Genomic DNA, 22,328 nt, shown 5'->3' on the forward strand with positions numbered 1-22,328 from the left:
CAAATTAAGAAGATAAACGTAGTTGGATAATAGGAGCAATGGATTATGAATTAGAACACAAGGGTTCTAGTCCCAGCTTTTCCACCGAACAGCTTCCAAAGGTCCCATAAACTGGTGCAAGATCGTCAAAAACGGAGGGTTCAGATGTGGGCAAGGATGTAGGTATCACTGACCTTGTGAAAAACATCATCTTTGCCCTGCCTTTAACATAGGTGCTTGAACACCTAAAGCATCTTGCAGCACCAGCCATTGCACCATGGTACATTCCCAGGACATGTACAACATAGGGAAAATACAAATAGAGAGGAAGCTATCCAGGCACCCAAATTCTTCTACCTGAAGTGGCGTCTGGCTGTTCTCCTTTTATCAAGGCAATTAACTTTAAAATTTTAGTATGACAGCCAGCTTAGGAATACTAGCCTTGAGATCCTGGCTTATTCCTCTATTTATCTGATGTCTTTCAGCAGCATGAGACATGGAAAGTGGTTAGGACCATTGGCAACAGCTGCTGCCTTCATGTTTTCTTCATGCTATCTCAGATCAACTGCTCAGCCACCCTGGTTGACCTAACATTAGCAGAAAGTCATTTCACCTTTCTGAACCTCAGTTTCCTTATCTATAAAATGGGGGAGAATAATCACTGCCTTGACTGCCTCACAAGAGTTGCTGTGAGGGTCAAATCAACTAATTATTTTTAATGATGATGTTTGGCAAAAACAAAACAAAACAAAAACAAAGGATGGTACTAATGTCAAGGATTGTAGGATAAAATTACACAAATGCAATATTAAATGGATTAGAAATAATACTCATTTATTCTTTTTTATCCAAGCTATTCTTTAGGCTTCACCCAGTGAGTTCTTTGTCTTTTTATACTTTAGCACAGTTATTTTCCTAAAAATATTTAATGCTTTTCCATTATATTTTCACCAAAGAAAAATAGCTTTGAACATCCAAGGGTTAAGTAATTATTCAGGTGTTTTGTTTCTATTCAGGATTCTACTTTTTAATTGATGCATGTGGTTTATATTGTATATGTATTAAGAGAGTTTTTACAGCTGAAATTACTTTCTAACAGTTATTAACTTGTCACTGGAAAAAAATCAAAAGAACCTATTTTGCATTGCAAATATAAAGCACCACTAAAAACCTCCAGTGACCTCCATTTGGACTTTTTTTTTCAACATTGGCAAAGACGGATGGGAATTGTCTTATGACAGTCATTATTTTACACAAATATCACTGCACACTGATGCCAGGATCTTAGGAGATCTAAAGATGAGTAATTCACTTTCATTAACTCTTTAACCTCCAGTCAGCCAAATCCTCTAGCAGTCTTTCCTGCCATAAAACATACAGAGCTTCCATTTGTGATTAGCCAAAATCTGGTATATCTGCTGTCACCAATCAACACATCTGCCTCCCATCCAGCTATTGCCCCAGGTGTTCTAAACAAGCATCTAGCACACTAAGCTGTACAGTAGACAGATAAGAATTATCAAATTCAGAGGTACTATTATATATCACGTAAGTGCTACTTCGGTCTATGGATTTCCCACAATCTACAGTAATTTGAGAGGGCACCAAAAACAGTGATCCAATTTACAGACAATTATAGGAATATGTCTAGAACAAAAAGTAAGGAACAATCATAGCCATTTTCCCTAGTAGTTAAATGCAGAAGAATACCATCATGGTAACTGTGATCAAATACTCACATTGATGAGATCTCTGCTTTCTTGGAATTGGGGGAACATTAGCTGCGTGATGCATTGATATGGAGGGATGTATTATAAATCTCACAGTCAAATAGCCCTATCATATCTATAATTTTCCTTTATCATTAGGAAAACCCTTTGAGGTAGAAAATGGAGCAATTAGTATTCCCATTTAATTAATGAGGAATGGAGACATAGAAGTATTTACTCATAATCTCACAATGAGTTAGGAACAGCACACAAATAAGACCTGCCTTTCCTGACTCCTAGTTCTGTGCCCCTTCCACTAGAACACAATCCTATGCAAACTCTTATGGAAACATACTCAGTTTACCTTTTCTCCTACAACTGGCAGTTATCTTTTAGTAGAATATCAAAAATGCTTGATTGACATCAAACTGAACATTAGTTGATTAAGAAGAAACACATTGTGGACACAAATTTGTCCACAGAGCTTTGGTGACCGGAGCAAAAAATTTCCCAGTAATCAAGAAAATAAGTATTACATGAATGGTTTTAACTGTACTGATATATCAGTAATTTCTGTAGACAATAGCTCCTAGTTAAAAAATGATAAACTCACATAAAAATGTGATTTGAAAAATTCCTTATCTTCCCCCATGAATAAGTCTCATAATCACATAAAAACATTCAAAGTTTGAAGTACTGTTTAATAATTCACAGGGTGTGCTCTCAACAACATCATAGGCTTTCAGCAATCCCTAGTAACATGCTGAGTGTGAATTATTTTTTCATATTTCACGTCTTGACTTGCTTCATCAGTTAATCAATTCATTTGTTTTCCATATCAATCGCCAGGTTGGGTTGCCCTGTGGACAAGACTGGAACTATAATAAAAGAACATGAGAGTTATTATAAAGGTAGCTTAGACAGGAATTGGAAAATTTCCCCTTTATGTACTGAATACCTATCTTGAACTGTCTTAAGTCTTAAGGAAATTAAACTTTCCAAAGAGACATTCATTTTAAAGCAACCTAAAGTTTATTCCTTCTCAAGTCTCTCTTCATCATATTCCTCCCATTTCTTCTATCCTTCCCAAGAGAGCCCCAAAACCAAGGGTAACCCACCTGAATATGTATTCATCCTCACTCCAGAACATATACCCAGTTTGAGATTGGGATAGAAAACAGCCTCTAGAAATTGCAGCATAAAGCACTTTTCCCCGGATATTGGAATAAGTGTGAGATGTTACTGCCAAATTCAGAAGATCATAGTTAAAATCCTAACTCTGTCATTTAATATTTATGTGGCATGGGACAAGTAATCTAATCTCTGTGAGCCATAGGATTCCAGAGGGGCAATGATGAATGATGCTTACCTATCTCCCAACAAAGAGGTTATGGACTTAAGATGCAGAATGAGACACACTTTTTGGTATGGCAAATTCTGGCTTTTGCTTTGTTTGGCTATCCATATTTTGTATGAAGATTTAACATTTTTTTCTACTAAAGGGCAGGAGAAAGGTAGGAGGAAAGAAAATAAATGCTTGTTAATTTTGTTGGAAAGTAAAACAAAATAAAAATACATTTAAAAAGACAGAAAGAGAGTTTGGACTAGATGACCTCTCACCTCTAAGGGCTTTTCCAGACCTAGATTTGTGCTCCAATGCTAGTGAAGGGAAGCATTACTTCTGAGGTAAATCCTGCTACTTTTTACACCAATGCAGAGTAGAGGGAATTTGATCATTCTCCTGCTACATTGATTGTCAAAGATGTTTTATTATTTGGAGCAATACACTACCTTTTATTTCCCACAGTTTGACTCATACATTTCCTGAAGAAAAAAAGTAGGTTTACAGAGAGAAATGAAGAATATGGATAGGGAGACAATCTGGAGAAAACTATTACTAACCAGTATTGTATTCATGTAAGAAAAGATGGCCAACAAGGCAACATAGCATAATGGATAGAGAGTTGGCCTCACCTTGAAGTCAGAAGACCTTGGTTAAAGTCCTATTTCTGCCACATATTGGCTACGTGACCTTCAGCAAATCATTTAACTTCTCATCTACCCAGGCAACTGCCTAGAACTCTAAATTGAAGTTGCAGAACATTTGTCCATCTATATCAATAGAAAAAGTTTCACAAGAGTTCCTCACAACAATAAAATTATGGGTTCCAAAAAGTGACCAAAGGCAAAGACTTCTTCTCAGGACCAGTGTTCGCTAAGCAATGTCATAATCTCAATTCTAGACTAACCCCCCAAAGCAGGATATTGCAAAGCAAAATGGCATAAAAAGATGATTATTTATAGGTGAGATAATTTTCAGTTTTAGAACCTAGAAACATTTTTTTTCATGTTGGCTATATCATTTCTCTTTCAGTGCTATAATCATCACCTGATATGACATTCAGGTTTAAATTATGAGAAGCAAACAGAAGAAGGGGAAAAAATCCCTCCCTCTAATTGTAGCAAAAACTACATTTCCCTGGCTTTCATTTTTATCTATCTCAAAGAAAGAGTCCAGATTTAATTTTTTAAAAAAGTTCAAAGGTCTATGAAAAATAGAAGATCTCATTTCAGTTCTGTTTGATGTAATGGAAAGAGGTCATGCTACTGGGGCTATAGATTCCCCCTGACAAAGAAAAGGGATTCACTCAGCCTACTCGCTTAACACAAACATGTTTATTATGCTTATCAGTCTAGAGGTGCAAGTGGCAAGAGGGAAATTGCAGAAGTAGGGCCTAGATTGTAACTTGAGGGATGCCCTTCTTTTGTGCATTCTCCAGTATCTCTCTCCTGCTCCAGAGGTACAGAAGCTAATCAAGGCTCTGGTAGAGCATAGACTACTGTCTGACATAGGCCTGCATTTGGGAGTGACATACCTAGCCAGGATAGGTTCTCCCTTTTATACCCTGAAATTACTAACCACCATATAAGGTCAAGATAGAATCTGTGATCCTTTTTGGCCAACTACCTTAAAATACACTTGATGGGTATAGACAGTCCTAACCTTCCTACTACAGGCCACTTTAGTGGGCTACATCACCAGATGCTAGATATACATCTTGGAAGGGACTTCATATGTCATCTTGTCCAACCAAATTTTTTTTTTTTGCAAATGGGTACACTGAGGACCAATAAGGTTAAGTTACTTGGCTAAGGTCACACAGGTAATAATCTGAGGGGGTTTTGAATCCACATCACCTGACCCTAGACTCCAGAGCCAATGCTCTTTTCACTGAACCGTGTTGTCTCTAGTCATACTCCCATAGGAATTATCTTGCCTACTTATCATTGCAGCTTACAACAGCTACATTTTCAGGTAGTCAAATTCAAAAGCACTTATCTTTCAAATTCTACCAGAATTAATAGAACTATTCTTGACATAGAAATGCTTGTTAGTAGCTTACAAGAAGCCTGGATGACAATGTTTGTTTGTTTTTTTAACTTGTTTATTTTCTTTTTTTCTTGAGGGGAGGAAGGGAATTGTTTAAAAGAATGAATAATAGCAATGACCAAAAAGCAGATTCATCAAACAATTGTTTCCTTCCTTACAAATACATTTTAAAAAGACAGCTTGATGTAAAATGTCAACACTTATTAGTACCACCTTCAGTTTTTCCTGACATATTGAAAATTAAATATGAATCCAAGAGGGGAAAGTTCTACTTAAAAAACTAATTTAAACCACCCAAGATAGTATGTTGTCCCATTCCACAATACATAGCGAAATCTGCTGCTGCCAAGTAGTTTTTCTCCACATTTGTCAGGGTACAGGAAAACCAGAGCAAAGGGATTTGCTTCATCTAATATTTTTCTCATGCTGCCCAGTTATTGTTGACCTGATGGTTACCATCAAGGGTTGGTGTCTTCTTTCAGCTGAAGTACTATTCAATCATACCTGTCTCCAAAAGTCAGAGAAGAGGAATTCATCTCAGCCAGAAGAACAAATAAAGAAAAAGTAACAGGTACTGTAGAAGAGATTACACAATGGTAGTGGGGGTCAGGGAGGAGAGGGAGAGGAAAATTGCTTCCTCCTTACCTTTTGTTCTGGCCCAATTTCATATGTGTGCCAAGCCAGAAAGAATCTTAGAAATTGCTAACTTTAAGCCAAATAGTCATCTGAGTCAAAAAACTGTGATCGCAACCCAAGTCAAAAAGGGCTAAAAAGAAAATGACTTAATCTAAGATTAGGGGAGGGGGGGCAATCTATCTGGCTTTTGTCACTTGGGTATCATAGCAATATAACTAAAGACCTGCCAACTTTATCAAAGTGAGGCTTTCTAGTCACTACACACTGATATGTTGGAGCTGAAATAGATGACTGGAACACTTATAGAAATACAACCCAGAAACTGATAGCAAGCACCATTGCCCAGAAGCAACCGTGAAACCAGCAAAGTGGTACTGCCAGTGGAAAATAGCAACAGAGTTAGGGGCAGGAAGCAACAAAGATGTCACAATAAGTGAGGAAACAACAGAAAATGAGGAAACAAAACAGAAGAGACAGTGAGGAAGAAACAGAGATATGATACAATGCTTAGATGCAGGCCCAGTGGAGAGATGTACAGTGCTATCATCAAAAAACATCAGCAGCCCTGTAACAAAAGAAGCATAAGCTGTCCCTCTATTCATGTTCCCCAGTCTCATAAGTTCTTAGGTGTGTGTTCCATGTGCAATCTTTATGTGCACTCACTCTCCCCTTTCAACACATATATATCTGTAGAAGAATATGCCTCAAATTTAGGGTGGAGAATATTCCATTGCTAAATGTCTAGTTCATTAAACCCCCGTAACTGAAAAGCAAAGGTGTTGAAGGGGGAGAGGTGAGAATGGAACACATTCTAAACATGGGCAAACACTTCTGCAATCAACAAGCATTTAAGCACCTAGTCATTGCTAAGCATTGTGCTGGGTACTGGGAGATGAAATGTCATGCGAAGAGTTGTTAGGCCAGCTTGACTGAAATTAAAAGTGTAGGAAGGTCAATATAAAATAAGACTGGAATAGTAAGAGGGAGCAAGCGTGTGAAGGACTTTAAATGTCAGATTGAAGACTTGGTATTTTATCCTAAAAGCAACAAGGAATCATTGAAGATTGGGAAGGAGAGGGGAGGCAGGGACCTACATGGTTAGATCTTTCTTTTATGACTATAAAATTGATGGCAATATGAAGGACAAAATGAAGAAGAAAATATGCAGGACAGGGAGACTAATTAGGATATTATTGCTATAATCTAAATGAGAGGTTGACAGAATCATAGATTGCAGCTGGAAGGGACCTTAGAGGTAGGTCTTCTAGTCCAAGTCCTTCCTTTTACAGATGAAGAAACTGAGGTTAAGGGACCGTCCGAAGGTTAAGTAGTGAGCAGCAGAGCTGAAAGCTGGATCTCTTAACTCTAACTCCAATACTCTTTCTACTATACCATGCTAGCCTCCTTTTGATAAAGCCAGAACTACAGTAGAATGAATGAATGAAATGAAGCATTTATCAGCAGCAGCAACATTATCGCTGTTGTTATTTTTTATTATTATTATGCTTACTATGTACCAGGCACTGTACTAAGTGCTAGGAAAACAATACAAACAAGCAAAATAGTGCATGTTCTCAAGGAGATTACATTATAATAGAAAACTACACATATAGGGGAAGCGTTGGCCAAGGAGGAGTGTTTTGGGAAAGTGTGAGAAATAACTGATTTGGACTCAGGAGAGATGAAGTTAAAAGCCCAGTTTATTACACTGTTGCAACCACAGGGGTCCTACGGGACTAGGACACATTGCACCAAAGCAGGACTTCACTATTTATCTCTAATCCTGGCTGCAAGGTCCCACCTCTGCTTCCTCATTGGTCAAGTACTCCAGAGGGCACAACTTTCCAGTACGCCTATTACACGTTTACTCCTTGACATGTTACTCATTCTTCATACATCCCATATTCAGAAAAGGGTGTTTTAGCCCCTCCTGGAGGTGCAGAAACTAATATTTATAAGCCTATTAAGCATGCACACTCTAAGCAAAGCTTAACTTTTGCCCTACTTACTAACTTCTAATAGCAAAACAAGGTAAGACCAGCTTATCCCATTTTACTTAGTTACTTTTCTAGCTGTTTGTTCCAAATTTTATGGGAACAAACATTTTTGTTATATCTCTCAGAAAGGAAGTCAGAGGGAATGGTGATTGGAGTCATAGGGCAAATGACTGACATGTATTGTCCAGGAATGGTTTTTGAGAAGCTGGAGGTAGGGACAGAGGAAGACAAAAGGAAAGCAGGGAGGATACTCTTAGATTGGCATGGCATAGAGATGTCCAGGAATTGGCATGATAGGCCTGATTCCAAGACAAAATAAGGCAAATTCTTATAACCATAGCCCCTTTGGTGTAAACAGGGGGAAGGAGATGAGAGGAAAAAAGTACAAGTGCATCATTTCCTGCCCCCAAATTCTAGATGTCAATCAATGAAGATATAAATCTATCAAAAGGGTGTTACTGAATTTATGATTTAGTCTTATGTTATTTGGAATGAGAAACACAACAGAACAATGATATATGCCCTCTCCTAGGGTATGTTTTGTTCTGCATAAAAACAAGCACAAGACAGTACATAGAGTACTAAACTTTATGGTTTAGACAATAAATGTCCTGCCCCCTCTTCTATTTAGAACTGCTAATGTCCTTCAAAACCCAGCTCAAGTGCCACATTCTATGACTCCCTCAGCTGCTAGTGTCTCCTAAACACACACCACCACATTTTTTTGTATTTATTTCATATACATTTATGTTACACATGTCTTTTCAATTAAAATCTAAGTTCCTTGAGGGCAGGGATTATTCCATTTTCATCTTTGTCTCCCTAGTACTGAACACAGTGACTGGTACAAAATAGATACTTAATAAAATACTTATTGATTGATTGATTGATGGGTTTGGCTAACCAAAATAATCAGAAGAGGCCTAATGGAGGATATGGTACTTGAACTTGACATTGACAGAAAGGATAACATTTGTCCTTGAAGACTGGCACCATATGTCATTTATCTTTGCCTCTCCCCAACAGTACAGGCACAAAATTTAGAAATTAATAGAGATTTGATAACTTGTTATATTAATGCTCATTTCAACAAAACTTGAAATATTTTTAACAGAGATGATGAGAAAGTATTTCAGGAAGTAAATCCTGTGAGTCCAGACAGAGAGATTTGAAAGAACACAGTTTGTCCAGAAGTTCTAACACAGTCTTAAACAAAGTAGATGCTCAGTAAATGCTACAGCAACAGAAAGAAGGGGGAAGAAACCAATTTTATTGAAGAGTGGATACTAAGAGTAAAGATTGGAGAGACAGAATGTAGTCAAAATGTATAATTTCAATGTTAGAAATCCTTAACAATCATTGAATTCAACCTCTTCATTTTATGGATGAGAAAACGGAGGCACTGAGCAATTAACTATCTACCATTTAGATAAATGTTTTAAATCTGGGGCCCATGAATATTTAAAAATATTTTGATAGCTGTATTTCAATATAACTAGTTTTCTTTGTTATCCCATGTGTTTTATTTTATACATTTATAAACAATTTTCTTAGAAAAGGTCCATAGTCTGTTCATTATACTGCCAAAGGGATTCCTGACACAAAAAAGGTTAAAAACCCCAGATCTAATCCGATGTCACATAGCCATTAGGTAACAAAATCCAGACTAGAACACGCTTACTAGCTTTGTGATCTTTCTAGTTGGATCACCTTTGGTCAACAACCATAAATGAAAAATACAGTCAGTTGTTCATGCTCCCGAAGATGCCAAATTAGTATGGGTCCAGGGAATCTGAGGGGTTAAAAAATGCTCACAGTGTATGTAGAGGAAAAAAGTGGTAGGACATAGAAAAGGAGGCTTAAAAAAAAAGGATGCAAAGTTTCCACTTCTACCCAATTTGTGCCTCTTCTCTGCAAGATATAGAGACAAAGGACACTGAAGCTTCAGAGCTGAGACCAGTTCTCCTGTTCTCCTGTCCTCCTGTCAGACTTTCCTTTCCCTACGCTTCAGCAGCACAATTCCTGGTTCAGTCTACTAGGTGGTTAATTCCAAACCCCTTTTTTTAAAATTCCCTTCTCTTTGTTTTTCACAGTCCTCTGGAATTTCTCAGCCCCAGAATTATATATAAAAATAATTTTGCAACACACTTGGTGTGATGCCTAATATAAACACACCAAAATTCAGGTTCTCCAATTAAGTGCCACTTTCAAAGTTACAAGACTGGCTCACAAATCATGTGCCAATGCTGCCCCCTGTTGGAAAATATCTAGTTAGACACCTTTCCTTTCAACATTGCTTTTACAGATTTTTACAGAAAAAGGCTCAGACTTGATTTCTTCTTAAATAAAAAGTCCTTCCCTCTCTCTTGCAATTAGCTTCCCCTCACCCTTATGAGAAACAGGTGGTTTCAATTTTCTGTGGGTAAATATTAAGTTAATAGGAATAATCCATTTATTTTTAAAGCAGAAAAGGAAAAATGACATAGGTGTTATGCAAAGTCAAGCAGAGTTGAAAAGTCCCTGAATAGCCATCAGTCTAGAACCCTGAGGTGCCTGGTTTTATGAGAGAGTTAAAGGTAAATTTCTCAAAACAGAGTAGAGTCAAATTATCCACACTTTTACATTGAACAACACAGCAATGCCACTGAGGTTCTCTCCTGAGCCCAAAGGACTATGGTCCATGCTTGGCGTTTTTAGTATAGTTTTTACTACTCGGTCTTCCAATGTGATTGGCAGGAGCAGAGGAATAAGACCAAATATTTTGCCTTATTTGTTGTAATAGATGCGATCCATTCCAACCACCATTCTGTGGAATGTGTAGTGAATTGAGACCAGAATTTAAAACCAAAACTAGAGCTTGAGAAATGGTCAGGGCAAAATCTAAAGCTCCTTCTACCTCTTCTCCCCATCCAACTCCCCATTCCCCCATAGAGTCACAGATCTCTGTCCTGACCAATACTGATGCTCTGTACGTTACAGTTTCCATAAGGGAATTCAGTTTGGATGTGGGAGCAGGGATCTTCAGGGACCAGTCCTGTGGCTGATTCCTCTGATTGCCCTGCTTTGCCCCCAACATGGCTATCAAGTCAACAAGCATTTGCTAAGTGCCTACTACATGCCGCATACTGTGTTATGCTATAATATTAATAAGTAGCAGATGCGGCCTCTATCCCTTCATATAACAGACTAGGACCAGTTGGTAGAAGTTGGCGCTATCTTACAGTGAAATGGGCTTTCTGGAAAGATCATAAGGTTCTGATCACTGGAAGTACTCAGAGGCTGGATAACCATGTATCAGGAATATTATAGAAGAGAATTTTAACATGGAGGAGACACTGAACTAGATGTATCATCTCTGTCAACATTAAGAAATATTCATGATGTCAAGCAACTAGGAAGTTCCCAGGGATACTAGCCCCTCCTCCTCTCTACTCTGAAAAGTGCAGCTTGTTCACAGACCTACAAAAATAGGTCTCAATTGCCCTACTCTTTCAGGCTGCCTGCTGTACTATGTCAAAGGTATCAGGATGCTGAGGCAGAGGGCCATCGAGAAAAGGAAAATAGAGACAGGAGGAAGGTGCTCACTGTAGTTTCATCTCTGCCTCCCTCCTTTGTATAGGTGGCTACAAAATGAGGCAAATATCTGCAGCTCTACTCGAAGAATTTAACAGGCGATTGTGAGTGCAGAATGTGGATGTTTGTGTAAGAATTTGGAGTGAGACTAGGAAGAGGTGTTCAGAGAAAGAGTTGTTGCAGTACCTACTCATTTGGAATTCAAGCCACCCGACGTAGTGGCTAGGGTACTGGACTTGGAGTCAGCCAGAACTGGGGTTCAATCCCACAGTAAATACCAGCCTTGTTACTCCAGGGAAATCACTTAACTTCTCTAGCCTTGATTCCCTCATCTGTAAAATGAGGGTGTTTGGATTTGATTCAATGACCTCTAAGGTCACTTCTCTCTAAATACAAAAGGTAACCTTGAAATCTATGATTTAAATGATTGAATCATTGCCTCACAGTGGATTGACCTGACAGATCAGAGTGTGTGGGGTTTAGTATAGAGGTAAAGAAACCTGAGGCCCAAAGAGCTTACTAAGTAGCATCTTCCTCTGCCCCTCGATATTATGGTACAGTCAGTGCCCTGGGGTTTGTGACTTAGTCACTTGAAATCTACATTCTCAACACACACACACACACAACACACACACACACACACACACAAACACATTTAGCATATGCTAGTATGGAGTTAGCAATGAAGAAGATACTAAGATCTAAAACATTGGATTGTTGGGCTATTGTGGCATATCTGGACCATGAGCATTTAAAAAAGTTTCTGTAACAAAAGGAGAGCTCCCAAGAGGAAAAAGAATAAGCAACTAAGTGGCCTAGGCCATAGGGTAACATAAGAAAAGTTGAATTGTGCCTTCTTTTCAATGATTCCTTTAGCATTCCCTTGCCAAACCCAATGAGGATCAATTTATTTAGTTTAACAAGCATTTGTTAGACTTACTATGATGAAGGTCTACGATATAAAGGCAAAAATTTTAAAAACCCTTGTCCTCAAGAATACTACATTTTACTAGGGGAAAATGGATATACAAATAAGTGGGTACAAATGTATACAAAATCAATATAAAATAATTTAGGGCAATAGATGAGCACCAATAAATGGAACACTAAGAGCTGGAGATCAAGAAGGACCAAGCTAGAGGGAAAAAAAAATAATGGCTGCTTATCACAACTGCAAATAAGATAAAACCCCAAACCACATGCCAAGCAGGCACTAGCCCCTGGAAATATGGAGGTTTTTTAAAGGCTATTTGAAGATAAGATAGAGATGGAGATGGAAATGGAGACAGAGATAGAGATGGAGACAGAGGCATAGATATATAGACATATATCCTGATTTGTTTTGCAAAAATGCTGGTTTTCATCCAGAATTTGAATTGTGTGCCTGACATAAATGAGGTATTTTCAGTGTCAGATCACTACCCCCCCACAGGCCTAAGATGTACAATACCCCATTCTTGTTCAGTCATTTTCCAGACATGTCTGACTCTTCACGAGCCCATTTGGGGTTTTCTTGGCAATGATACTGGAGTGGTTTGCCATTTCCTTTTCCAGTTTATTTTACAGATGAGGAAACTCAAGCAAACAGTTAAGTGACTTGCCTAGGGTCACACAGCTAATAAGTGTCTGAGGTCAGATTTGAACTCAAGAAGATGAGTCTTTCTGCCTCCAGGCCCAGCACTCTATCCACTACATCACCTAACTGCCCTAATGCCTCCTTTCACCCTCATCCTCCCCCGTCCCAAAGAATGCTTCATCAGAAATCTATACGTCTCTAAGGGCATTAAGGGAAATTGAGGAACCAGGGAAGGAAGGCCACCTGTGTAAAAAAAAAAAAGAGATGGACTATACTCTTTGGCCCAGATATTTCATTATAAAGCATTTATCCCAAGGAGGTCATTGACAAAGAAACGTTCCATATGCAACATAATATTTATAGCCATAATTTTCATGTTAGTGAAGAACTAGAAACATAGTAAATGCATCAACTGGGAAACTGATTTTTTAAATGATAGTACATGAATGTAATGAGATATTATTACTGTGCTATAAGGACAGACATGATGGTCCAAGAAGCATGGAAAGACTTACATGAACTGATACAAAATGAAGTAAGCAGAGGCAGGAAAACAATATGCATAATATCTACAAGGCCAAATAGAAAGAACGACCACCAGAAAACAATCAAAATTGAATGCTGTGAAGTTATAAAGAACAAGCTTAGTCCCAAAGAAGAAAAACAAGAAGACATTTCCCCCATTACTTGGCAGAAATGAGAGTCTTATAGGGTGAAACGTTGTAAATGATGTTGAATTTATTTTTAATGTACTGATCAGTTTTCCTGGATTTTTTCTTATTTTTAAAAAAATTCTTATAAGAAATGGGGGGGGGGAACAGGGAGAAATGTAGGCAATGTAAAAAATACCAAGACATAGTTTTAGAAAAGAAAAGAGATAGGCACAGAGGTAGAAGAGAGGGGAGAAAGAAGATGGGGAGAGAAAAAAGATGAAAGAGAGAGGAAGGAAAAATAAAGAGGAAAGGGAAATCTGGGAAAGAAAGGTTAGAGAAAAGAAGTGAGGGAGAAGTTGAAGAAAATGGGGAAGAAAGAAGACAGGGAAGAGAGAGAAAGGACAAGATGGAAAAAAAAGAGCAGAGAAAGAAGATGGGGAAAAAAGAAGGGAGGGATAATTTGGAGAAGATAGAGAAAAGACTATTTGGAGAAAATGAGAAAGATCAGAGAAGGTAGAAGGAGGGGTGTATGGGGAAGGGAGAGAAGATGAAGAAGAGAAAGGAAGATGCTGAAGAAAAGAGAAAAGAGAGGGACAACACAAGATGAGGAAAGGAGAATCTAAAACGACAGAAGTTAGAGAAAGGTCAGTCTGATGCTAGAAGAGACAGAGAAAACATGATGGAGGTCACAAATAGGTCACACACAAAAACAAACAAACAAGCAAAATAAAAAAAAAAAACAGAAGTCAGTCATCAAGACATGACCACTAATCCCACTAGTCCTTTATGTTGGTTATTTCTACCAGAACAATTCAGTAGCAGGACAGCATCCGGTAGGCAAAAGAGAGGCAAAGAAAAACTCATTACACCGCTCTGGTACCAAAGTGACTTGTTTCCCAAAAAATTATTTTGTAATTTGAACCCATTGTTCCACATCACTCATCTGTTTTGCCAAGTCTAAACTAATCTTGTGCACATTCCACCTATCCCCAGATTCTCCATACCCTCAAATTCTGCTCACCTCAAAGTTTTTGCCTAACTATTTATCTCAACCCCAGTAATCTTTGGTGAGCAGCAGAGTACAAGCTGACTGCTCTGGCCAGCTGTAGTCATGTATACCCTAAAGAGAGGCAGGAAAACTACGGTATAATTACCAACTACTTCTCTGGTTATTATTTGTACCTAAATAAAGTTCTATTAAAGGGGCCAGTGACATGAGTGCCTGGAAGCCAGAATACTGTAATTTAAGAAAAAGTGCCAAAAATAAGAGGAGAGTTGCATTGGACTATGGATGAGATCTTGGGAGACATTGTTCTTTATGGATAATGTTCTCCATTGTCCCACAAAACTTCATTGAAATATGGCATTCTTTACATTGAAAAAAAAAAGGATCTAGCTCAGTTTTTTATCTCGGCCATAATGCAGGCAGGAATTCTGGATCTCATGTAGAAGCATAATGCCATGAATACAGCTTTCCCAGAGTACTGCATTGTCACTGGGGCCACATTTGCCTGACCTTTTGCATACTCCCATTAGGCAATGATGACTATTTCTGGACTGCAAAATACTAACTGAAGGACAGATAGATTATATAGTGTGTCTTCTAAGTGGCAGGTTGCTATGGTTTCCCACTGCAAGAACAAAATTCTCTCCATTAGGCTATCTGAAATCTGTAGTATTGCACCAAAATGTTCCATCCCAGAAACAGGCTGTCCTTTAATCACAGCTCCGTCTGCTCCAACCCAGATTCCATTGTCCTCCCAGATCAGCAGGGAACAGGATGTGGTTTTGAAGAACAGTTTTCAAATGCAGTGGGAATTTACAGGACTTTTGTGGGAAGACAAAAAAAAATAGGTTAGCTCATGTTAGTTCAGATTGCCTTTTTTCAACTCTTATTCTGCAAAGTTCAACACAACCTTACCTTGCAAAAATAAACTGACAAACAGTAAAGTCCTGGACAATCTTCATGGTTTTGAGAGTTCAGCACTTGCGAAATCAAACACAAAATAGGTATGTTCAGATGAACATAGCAGCAAAGCTTATGATTAAAATTAAAAGGGACTTTTCCAATTATGGTTTGGGAATACTGGGATTCTATGGCCAGGGCAATATCATCCTTCCTTTTCTCTTCATGTTTTAAGTACCCTGTTCAGGAGGGTGGGAAGAGACCTGGGTAATGCCAGGTTATGTCATTCAGTGGAATGGAAGCCAAGCAAAGCTGCCTGCTGATGGAGAATGGAGTTACCAGGAAGGTCGTGAGCCCTCTATAAAGAAAGGCTTCAGGAGGAATTTAGTGCTCCACCCTCTAGCCCTCCAAACAGAGGGGAGAGGTCACTGAGGGTAAATTGAGAAGGTCTCTTCTGATACCATCATCCTTCTGGTCACCCAGGGTCACAACCTCAGCTTCCCCTAAACCCTATACTCTCTCTGTCCACAAATTGCCTAATCTTGGTGCTTCTATCCACAATATAGTCGGTGTTTAATCAGTGCTTAGTGATGAATTGATTTAGATTTCCATGTGTTGAGTTTTCTTAAGCATATGTGCATTTCCTGCAAAAAAATCCACAACACAAACAAAATTGAAAGACTATTGTAAAGGAATTGGTTAGGTTTGTCAGTTTATGGTTAAGCAATGGCTATACCAGAAAGCTTCTTAGTAAAAAATAAAATGGCACCGTCATAAAGACTACATTGTTTTCCTTCTCTGTTTCCATAACTTTATTTCCAGTGTAGACCATAGTGCACCACTTCTCATCCACAGACCCCCAGAAAAGTTACCTGAAGATCAAGGCATTCTGGCACTTGGAATCCACTTAAAGTGAATTCAAAGATTCACAAATCCCTTGGTGGGGACTATGATGTTTGATTAAATAGATTTTGGTTTGAATTAATATGACCTCTAGCTGGCTGATAAAGATAAAGGCTCATCAAAGTGAGTAGTGGCATTTCTACCAGTTCACACTTGGGTGAGTGTTTACTCTTACCAGACAGCCAGAAAACATGTTAATTCAAAAAAATATATTTAATCAAATATTATAGTGAATAAGGTAAAAAGAAAATATCTCCCCATATGTGCATGGGCTTTACTGTCCCTAATAGGGACACTCATGGATGGCACATGTGTAGATAACACAAATGACAAGAACCTACATGGCCAGGACACATATATTGACAGAGCAAATCACACGTACAATGCTGAGAGATAGCAACATCACCTTGCTGCTCTCAGATGGTCAGTGCTTCTCTACTCTACAATAAGCCCATCAACTTTCCTAGACGAATCATGTCTACTGAGTTCATTTTCTAAGACCCTATGGGTAATTGTAGCAGGTTTCAGCTGTTCAGTGACCTCTGATAGCCTCTTAGCTCCCATCTTCTATGGTACTGGAAAACTTTTCGATGATTAATATGGATAATATTTCTATAATTTATGGCTGAAGTTAGATGCTACCATACCTAGCTAATCCACAACAGCTGACTAGGTGGTATGGGGGGGTAGAGGGTTGGGCTTAAATTCAAGAAGACCTAAGTTCAACTCCTACCTTTAATGTTTACTACTTTTGTGACTACGAGCAACTCATTTAATCTTTCTCACCTGTTTCCCAACTTTAAAAAAGACTGGTTGCTCTCAATGTGCTCTAAAGTATCAAATCTGTTATCACAGCTATGATCATACTCCAACATAAGATTAAGTCCTCCAAGATAAGATTTACTTGCTGTGTCTGGTATTGATTCAAAGTCCATGGACCCAGACAACTATCTTACTTAGGGTTAGAAATTTCGTGTTACTCCCTTTTAACCCCAGGTGCTTCCAACATTCAAGTTGTAGTCTGTGACAACAACAACAAAAAATTCCACAAACTATATGCAAGCTGAAGTTATAAAGCCTACTTTCTTTCCAAGATCCTCGCGACTAGCATGCACACAGATTTGAACAAGTTCAAAAGCTAAGCAAAGAAGGCAAAGTCATTACTCTCTATACTCCTGACCCTTAGTATAGCTTTATTATGTATATATGCCAACAACAAAGCCTTTGACTTTTGCATTGTATTCTGGCTAGTACAGAATATATAACATTCTCTCTATACCTATATTGTCCAGACCAAAACCTGCTGATTTTGCTTCTTCAACTGACAATACAATTGAGGAGACAAAACAACTGAGAAGAAAGATATGGGCATCAAATGTTGGCAAAAAAAAAAATTGCTAGCTTCTCTTACATTTTACAAAGAATGAAATTTGCCTCTTAAAATTAGAAAACTTACAGATTCACCAACTTTGCTCTTGGACATGTGGAAAGTTTTTTAAAAGCCTAAATATAAAAAGCAAACCAATTAAATACAAATATGTTCAACCCTCTCCATTTCAAGAGGCACTTGTATCTATACTCAGTTTTTGAGAGGCAACAGCAGAGTCCAACACTTATCTCCATCATCAATTAATATTGATTGAACACCAACTGGGAGCCTGATACTCGGTGCTTTGATGCGATCATTTGCCATGCAGCACAGGGGCAACAGCTGCTAAAGTTTTGAATTTGTGCCTCACCTGGAACATTTGTTTCCATCAAGAAAAAATGTATCTATACAGGCTATATGTTAGTTATCTTCAAATATTTGAAAAGCCATCATGTGGAATAGGAATTGAACTAGATACAGATACTACTCCAGAGGATAGATTGAGGACTGATAGAAGTTAGAAGCAGACAAATTTTGATTCAACAAAAGAAAAACTTACATTGAAATGTATCCATCAGTCCTCGTGGGGATGACAGCGTCGTAGCATTATAGAGTACTAGATTAGGAGTCATAAATATCTATGCAGATTCTTCCCCTAACACTTACTAGTTATATTTCCATGACCGAGAAGTCACTTATTTTCTCTGTGCCTGTTTCCTAATTAATAAAATACGAATAATAATTCCTATAGTACTTGTCTCAAAGAATAGGCATAAATGAGATAATATGAAGCATAAATGAGATAATGTGTAAAATGCTTTGCAAAACTAAAAATACATATAAATACCAGATATCATTAGGTTACCTTTTAATGTAATGAGTCCCTTAATAATGGAAATATCAAGCACCTGTCCCCACCAGAGGAGATTCCTAAATCAGATGGAAGGTTGAGCTACATATCCTCTAATATCTCTTTCAATTCTAGGACTCCAATTTTTTCACTAACCAAAAATCTCTGAATATCTGATTGAAATCTTCCCTAAAGAGGAAGTGGTAACATCCATAGGGGGCAAGTCTAAATATTTGGAATTAGGCAGTCCTAATGGCAAAATATCAGAATATGCCTACCAGGAAATTCAATTCACATTTCTACTCTTTGATTGTGAAGTCTGATTTTTTTTTTGCATTCATTTACCACCATCACCACCACCACCACCACCATCTGCCAAAACAAACAAACAAACAAACGAACGAACAAAAAAGGTACCAAGCCTTCAGAGTATATTAAGGAAAGAGCTAGGGACATAAATTATGTTAGATCAGAAACAGACATTTTACACAGAAAGAAAAAGCAAGAACATCAGCTTAATGTGTAGCAATAAAAGGAAAAAGTTACTGAAGAAATCGGTCTCATTTTAGCATTCAGTACCACAGAACCATTCACAAAATTCCCAGCCCCCAGAAAATTGCTCCTAGATGTATTGATCTGCAAACCATTCATAGCACAAAGTTCTTAATAAATTGTTCATAGTTTATTAGGGTTTGGATTTTTCCAAAAGTCAATTTGTCTCCCTTAAAATTGAAGATGCAGTAGATTCCTTAACTTTGTTCTTTAAAATGTTGCACAAGTTTTTGGAGGATTTACTTAAAACATAGCCACTCTGGGAAGAAAAGGAAATCTTGACCATATTTCTTTATGCAATCTGATGTAGAAATGTTGCTGCATCCAGAGTATTAAATGGAATCTACTTAGTATAGACAGTGTTAAAGCAGTAATATGAAGAAAGCCTTTTTGTGGCAACCCATGCTGAAATACTGAAAAGACACAGAAAATCACACCCAAAAAAGAGTAAATAGAGTAACCAACAAGGTTTCTTGTAGGGTAGGACAGGTTTAGTGGTAAAGAAGAAAAATCACTAGACTATGGTCAAGGGGTCTGAACCCTATTCCTAGTTCTGCCACAACCAGGCTCTGTGACTGACCAAATCATCGAAACACCTTGAGCCTCTAAATCACCCTTATCAATGAAATAAGGAGGTTGGACTCAATGATTTCTTGCATCTCTTTGAGGTCCATACTTCCTTTCTGTCATTGTCTCTGAATAGTACATTGAATTTGAATTTTCCTAAATGGGCCAGGTTATACTCTTCTTTACCTGTGGTGTGCACTTGTACATACACACACACATACATGAATACATATATGTGTATATATTACATAAAATATACAGTATTCACTCAGGTTTTTGGATTTATGTCCCATATAAGAGTGTAAATATCCATACATATTTAGATGTCTCATATACACAGAAACATATACACACTTATAGATGCATCTATGCAAATGCACACATATGTCCTACATAATTGTATGTATACATGTATGTTACATATATGCATGCCTTCCATATGTATTATCCATGTGTGTCCCAAGGTCATGCATATTCTCTCTATGTGTACTCTTCCCAGTGGTAGTATGGTATTCTGTGTGAAATTATGCTCCACGTATGCACAGAGTAATTTTTTTTCTTTTCACATTATTTGCTGCAATGTTGTTTAAATATGTTTTGTTTTAACATAATATGACTTCTGGCTAGCTGATCAAAGTAAATATAATGATAGAAGTTTATGAGCTGTGGCTCTAAATGGATGCTGATCCACAGAATGCTTTGAACTTTGGGTAGCTTGGGGGAGGAGGGGAACAGTGTCCATGTATTCCAGATGATAGATTAAATGGATAGATAGATAGATAGATAGATAGATAGATAGATAGATAGATAGATGGATAGATAGACGGATGGATAACATATATGGCAGTCAAATGCCTCTTTAGATCAAAAGTTACAAACACTCATGTTTAGACATGAAATCAAGAACACTTAAAACATAATTTCCTCAAATAGATAATGCAACCACCAATTTGAACTTACAACTCTATCAAAACACACCATAATTCTAGCTATCAAAAAGCCAAATTCAACAGTAAATATTAGAGTTAACCCTTCGGGAAAGCATACAGTAATGCAGAATTAATACAACCATCCAAAATTGTTAATTATCTCCTCCCCCATGCCTATTTTGTGTTATAAAAGAACATGAAGTTGCTCTTCTCCTAATGATGATCATTGTGTGGCCTGGCAGTTCAAAAGCAAACTCCCTGCATGTGCAATTACTGAGTACGCAAAGTAAAATGGGAGAGAGACAGAATAACTGAGAGACAGAGAGGGAAAAACCAACAGGGATCTGATATTGAATGTGGAGGGAAGGGGAGATAAGAATACTCATGAGTGTTAGACTACTCATGAGCATGAGAGGGTGTTTAAGTATAGGGCCTCAGAAATGATACTATGTCCTGAGTGGAAGAAATGAAGAAACTTGAGGGTAGATGCTTACATTCATCTCCCAGTGCAGAGAGAATAGGTTCTAGGGGAGAATAGTAAGGATCCCTTTAATAAGGGGTCTCCTGCCTGGAAAACTAGTCAGAGAGAGCTCTGTATCCTAGTTCTAATCCTACTTAAGGTGAGATCAGCATTTGGGAAGATATGTGATGAAAAAGCCACAGTAGAAATTTGATTGGGTGTCACAGTAGAAAAAGCAATGGCTTGGAAACCAAAAAATCTGCGTTCAGACAGATCCTATCCAATACTTCTGTGACTTTCAGCAAGTCACTTAACCTCTTTGAGACTCAAGTTTTCTTATCTGCAAAATAAGTGGACTAGGCTAGAGTCTTTGAGTTCCCATCCAGCTTTATATCAATGATTCTATGTCCTTGAAAATAAGCAAAGGACTCCCAGATTCTGAAAGTGCTCTGGTGAATATGAATAGGTGCGTATGAGAGGCCAAGACAATGATTTGGATACTACAAGTTGAGTACAAGTCCAAAAACATGAACTAGTTTTAGAAAGAATTTTAATGAGTCATTTGGCAAAGGGGAAAAAAATGTCACTCTTTCCTCAAGTGTATGCAAGGTTTACATCATGTAGAATGAAAGCAAGATTGTAAGGACAAGAGCTTGCTAGCCAGCACACAAACTACACATACACTGTTAGGCAGTTGTCACAAAAGGGAAGTATGAGATGTTTATCAGTAAGTATAAATATTCAATCCAATTTGGGGAACTCAAAACATAAGCTTTGGATAGACACAAAACAAGATCTGGCAGGGCTCTAAGCATTCCCTGCAGCCATCTGGCCTCCCCAGAGTATCTCTGAGGTCAGTCTGACCTCTCCCATAACCTTTGGATTAGATGATTTTTTAGCTAGGTTCAAACAATATTAATAAATAATAAAATATTTTACCATAGTATTCACTGTGCAAAAGAATTTGATCCACAGAGAAATAGTTAATAGGGCTAAAGGACCTTTTTAAAGGAGCCTTAACCTATAAGGCAACATCCACATATATATTCTTCTGGCAATGCTATAATGAGGCTTCAATGTAGGGTATATCTATAATTAACTAGTCAAAGCATTGACCAACTTGACCAGTCAATCAGAACAGTAAAATGACTCTCACTTAGTTCACTGGTTGAACAGATCAGTCAATGAGTTCAATTAAAATATTCTGGTTGTTTGTGGCAAAAACCCATGTCTACTACAATGCCATCACAGATAAATAAAGCAAAGTTGAAAGCACCT

General features: G+C 37.9%; 1 long non-coding RNA gene across 1 annotated transcript in view; it reads right to left on the minus strand.

The window, feature by feature from the left end:
- Positions 1–2,368: 2,368 nt before the first annotated feature.
- Positions 2,369–22,328, minus strand: part of LOC110212366 (uncharacterized) — a 68,624-nt gene continuing 48,664 nt past the window's right edge. The window contains exon 2 of the long non-coding RNA XR_002325645.2: positions 2,369–2,566. This is a non-coding gene — a long non-coding RNA (uncharacterized LOC110212366). The remainder of the gene's footprint in view (positions 2,567–22,328) is intronic.

This window comes from Phascolarctos cinereus, unplaced genomic scaffold (assembly GCF_003287225.1).
Source record: "Phascolarctos cinereus isolate Bilbo 61053 unplaced genomic scaffold, phaCin_HiC Scaffold_2;HRSCAF=192, whole genome shotgun sequence".
NCBI lineage: Eukaryota > Metazoa > Chordata > Mammalia > Diprotodontia > Phascolarctidae > Phascolarctos > Phascolarctos cinereus.